The following is a 5,145-nucleotide window of genomic DNA, read 5'->3' as shown; positions in this document are numbered from 1 at the left end:
GCACGCTACAGTCCATGGGGTTGCAAAGGGTCGGACACAACTGAATGACGGAGCTCAGCACAACAGCATTTTAAAGGATATAGTAATAACTCAGAAACAGCCTGTGGAAGACAGCCAAGACAAGATGAGGCGTGTCTACATGCCTTCTAAGGAATGAAATGTTTCTATGCTGTCTCCAGGGATGCCATCCTTCTAGCACCAAGACATATTCACCAAACCTGAATTTCTTGGAACTCCTTTGTTTAAGGTTTTTGTAGAGGTTCCCTTAAATAGGCATGATTAACTAGATCACTGACCATTGGTGATTAACTCACCCTTGTTCCTCTCCCCTCCGCAATGATCAGGGAGTGGGGCTGAAAGTTCTAACTCTCTTAATCACTTAGTTTTTTCTGGTGGCAACCAACCCACATCCTCCAAGAGTCACCACACTATCAAAAACTCAGGTTTGATAGAAAGGGACTCATTATGAGTAACAAAAGATTCTCCTCTCACCACTAACAGTCAGGAAATTCCAAGGATTTTAGCAGTTCTATGTCAGGAATCAGAGATAGAGATCAAAAACATATTTCTTATTATGCTACAGAAAAAATTCAGTTTAATCATTAATGACTGGATATACATGAAGTTCAATAACTAGGCTGTACATATGATGAACATGATTGTTTCCAAAAAGTGTGAATCAAATACTGATGACTTGCAAGGAGTATGAGGTTTTTAAACTGAAGAAGGAAAGAAAAAGCCAGGAAGATAGAGATAGGGAGATGGTAATTAATTGTGCATGCTTGCTAAGTCACTTCAGTCGTGTTCGACTCTGCGACCCTATGGATCATAGACTACTAGGCTCCTCTGTCCATGGGATTTTCCAGGCAAGAATACCAGAGTGGGTTGCCATGCCCTCCTCCAGGGGATCTTCCCGACCCAGGGATAGAACCCATGTCTCATACTTCTCCTGCATTGGCAGGCAGGTTCTTTACCACTGGTGCTACCTGGTAAGCCCAAGTAAAAGTTCATATGGTTAAAATCATTTGCTTTATTGAATATGCATATTTTATATCTACAAATAATAAAGGGGGAGGGAAATTCAGATTTTATTCCAGAGGGTTACTCACATGCTGAATTCATATAGTGTACACTGTATCGGTGAAAATCACCCATATGTTATTAATAACATACACAAAATATACAGGAGTAAAAAAGTAGAAACGTAGTTTCCAATCTCTGGGTATGTGAAAACATATTTTAAAAAGTAAATTAATAATGTAATATATATCTATAAAGTTGAAATGCTCTAAAAACTGCTTTCATTTAACACACAGAATTATGATTTATTTTTTTAAATCTAGAGAAACAAAAGACAGATTAGGTCTTATGATACTCAAATTTTCTTTATTTGATATCAATTGAAAAAAGAAAATTGAGTCATTTGCTCTTTTTAAATTGATTGTTTTATCAGTATGTCATTCTTAACAAAAAATAAAGTAATTGAATAAAAAAATGAATGTTTCAGAGTTAACCAGAGAAAGAAAAGATGGGTACCTCCTTTTTCTTCTAAAGTTAATTATGCTGGAATACATTTTTATTACATAAAATTAGAAGATTCTCATTAGCCAAAAAATAATTGGAATATTTATATTCTTCTCCTATAGGTAACTATTACTAACCTTTGGTAAAGTTTCTTTCAGAATTTTTTCATTACATATTATTCATTAAATAAATATTTTTATAAGATCAAGCAGCAAAAGATTTTTTTCACTAAATTATATATCAAAAACATGCTTCTACAGTATAAAAGTGTCCTTCAATATAATTGGATACAATGTTTTATCTTATTTATGAATTAATAATGAGTTATTTAATTGTTATAACAACAGAGAGACATTTAAAGGGAATTTAAATGGCTAGAAGAGGTCAAGAAGGTAACTTAAATCTTTGATTTAGACAATAATGCTTCTGAAACAACCAGAGAACCCAAGCCTAGCCTAATAGATTTTAAGTATAATTTAAAATAAAAACAGAAACAAAAATTACATTTTTAAATTGAGAAAAAATAAAAATATTTATTTTGTACCATACCTGATAATTCACATATTTGAAGACTTTCATGGGTCTCATCCAGTTGAGATCCAAATTATTCTGTACTTTTTAGATTTTTTAGTCCCTGCTTTTATGACACTAATGAAAGGTTGTTGTTGAATCACGCGAATACACCAGGATTCTTGGCCCCCGGAGGAGAAGAATTCAATCTGGGGCCAGAGACGAGGCTTGATGGCAAAGTTTTATTAAAGTATAAAGGAGATAGAGAAAGCTTCTGACATAGGCATCAGAAGGGGGCAGAAAGAGTACCCCTCTGCTAGTCTTTAGCTGGATGTTATATAGTCACTAGCAGTCTGTTAATGAAAGAAAGGAGTGTCTTAAAATTCAGAATGGCACCAGGCCCCTCACCCATAAGATGCATTTTGAGATAATCTTGGCACCAAATGGTTTATCCTGGGCCATAAAATGATTAACTTGAATCTTGAAGAAGGGCAGACCACCATTAAAATAGTTTCATTTACATAGATTAGGGGAACAATATCCATACTGGTTTGTCAAGTAGGTTCTGGGCCAAGAGGCAGAACCGACTTGGAGACAGAGTTTGGGGTAAAGGCATAGTACATTAGCATAGCTTAAGACAAACATTTCCATAAGAAAAAGGCATTGGTTATCTCTAGACTCGAGAATAGCTAACTTCAGGCCAAGCCGGGTGTCATTATGGCAACACAATATTTTAAGAGAAACCTCCCTTTAAATTTGTATAGAGAAGGAAAAAATATTGCTAGTTTGTTTCCTCCTGCCGCTTAAGAGAGATAAAAATGTCTGACACTTGCAGGCTATTTCCTCTATTTGGAGACCCCTGGCCTTCATGCCTGTTACCCTCTCACTAAGGGAAAAAAAAAAAAAAACTTCTGAGAAGTCCAGTCCAGAGTAGCATCTTCTGGAGCTGATTTTCTTTTCCTTCTACAAGGTTCTACAGGATGTGATCTTTTTTTTTTTTTTTCTTTTAATTGTTTGAGATATTGAAAAGACTTGCAAAAATAATACAGAGAATTTTGCTTTTCACAAAAAATTTCTAAGTATTAATATTAATATTTCACCACATTTGCTCCTCTCTTGCTTTATATTTATATAAAATTACCCCTGGTGGCTCAGACAGTAAAGAATCTGCCTGCAATGTGGGAGACCTGGGTTCAATCCCTGGATTAGAAAGATCCGCTGGAGAAAGCATGGCAACCCACTCTAGTATTCTTGCCTGAAAAACCCCTATGGTCAGAGGCGCCTGGTGGGCTACAGCCCATGGGGTTACAAAGAGTCGGACAGGACTGAGAAACTAAGCACAGCACAGCGCCGATGGAGTGCTATTTCTTAAATTGTGGTTTTTTAGATTATGTAAGTGTTTTTAACTAAAACCACAACTCCTCCTAATTTAGACCAGTAATTGCATATACTTTTCCCCAAGGATCTTATTTAAAGCAAAGAAAAAACATCTTTACTTTTGCTTTGCTGTTCTGTTTGTTTTACTGGTAGATTTTTTTTTTTTTTTTCATAAGAACACTTTTTATTTGAGGCAAAGAAAAGTCTAGCTGAAAGGATTACTGTACCAAGCAATCAAAATCCCACTGTTAGAGGCACTATTCTGATTTTGTAAATTCAGTTTAGAAGAGTATTTGGGTTGCATGTTCCCCAGCTCCCCTGACAAGAAGGGCAAAGGAAAACTGAAGAGACTTCTATTAATCTACTGATTCTGTTCTTTGGACCTGACACCAAGCTGGCCGAGCCCTCACCGGTTTGTCTAGAAGTCGCTGATCCACCACTGTGGGACACGGGCCAAATTACGCAACACACAGGAAAAGAGGTGGGGGATGGCAGGTCATCTGGCCAAGGGCAGACACTCGCAGCTTCAAAACTCCTCGTGAAAGGGGTAATCCCCGTGGGAGGCACAGCTCACCAAGGCACAAACCCTCCAGTCCCTGTTGTAGTTGAGCAAGGTGGTCATATCCTCCTTGTTCAGTTCAAAGTCAAAGACCTGGAAGTTCTCAGCAATGCGTTCAGGAGTCACCGACTTGGGGATCATGATCAGGTTCCTCTGCATGGGGAATCAGATCAGCAACTGGGCTGTGGTTTTATTGTGCTTGCCTGCAATCGCTCTGATCCTTGGGTCCTCCAGTATGGTAGGGTCCTCGGGCTTGGCCCAGGGCCTGTTGGGAGAGCCGAGAGGACTATAGGCAGTCACCACAATGCCTTTGGAGTTGCAGTACTGGATTAACTTCTGAATGAGGTATGGGTGGCACTCGATCTGGTTAAACGCTGGCTTGTATTTTAAGCCAGTTTGTTTAAGAATCTTCTCCACTTTGAGATGGTTGAAGGAGGGACTCCAATAACTCATCAGCCCTTCGTCCACCGGCTCTTCCATGGCTGTCCAGGTATCCATGAAATCTTTCTCACTGGGAATCACATTGATGTCCTCATCCAACGGGAAAAAGTCTTTCATAGGCTTGAAGCCCATGGGCCAGTGGATGAGGTAGAGGTCCAGGTAATTCAGCTTCAGGTCGCTGAACGTCTTCTGGCAGGCTTCTTTCACCAGATCCTTGTTGTGCTTTGTGCACCACAGCTTGCTAACAATGAAGAGGTCCTCAAGTTTCACAATCTTCTCCTGCAGCTTCGTGTGGAGAGTCAAACCCACCTCATTCTCATTCTGCTACATGTGGGCACAGTCAATGTGACAGTACCCAGAGTCAATCGCCACCTTCACAGCCTCTGTCACTTTGCCTGGAGGGGACTTCCAGGTGCCCAGCCCCAAGATGGGCATCTTGGCGCCGGTGTAGAGCACGATGTGGTTGGCCATGACTGCTGAGCTGCACTGACAGGGATCAGAGGACCGTGGTAGATATTTTTCTAGTCTACTTTTTTTCACTGAAGATATAATGGCTTAAATATTACCAATGTATGGGAGGATTTCAAGTCTGTTGCTTATGAGACCTTTCCCCTTTTTCCAAGTGATGATCAATACCCACAGTTTTAGGGACCTGGTATCAGAATAGACGAACTGTACAAAAAACATCTTCATGACCCAGATAATCACGATGGTGTGATCACTGACCTAGAGCC

At 39.4% G+C, this 5,145-nt stretch overlaps 1 pseudogene; it reads right to left on the bottom strand.

The window, feature by feature from the left end:
- Nucleotides 1-3,937: 3,937 nt before the first annotated feature.
- LOC113880916 lies at nucleotides 3,938-4,888 on the bottom strand (annotated as a pseudogene).
- Between the last annotated feature and the right edge of the window lie 257 nt (nucleotides 4,889-5,145).

Source organism: Bos indicus x Bos taurus, chromosome 2 (genome assembly GCF_003369695.1).
Source record: "Bos indicus x Bos taurus breed Angus x Brahman F1 hybrid chromosome 2, Bos_hybrid_MaternalHap_v2.0, whole genome shotgun sequence".
NCBI lineage: Eukaryota > Metazoa > Chordata > Mammalia > Artiodactyla > Bovidae > Bos > Bos indicus x Bos taurus.
Note: the sequence above shows the minus strand (reverse complement) of the source record. Positions and strands in the feature narration are given on the sequence as shown.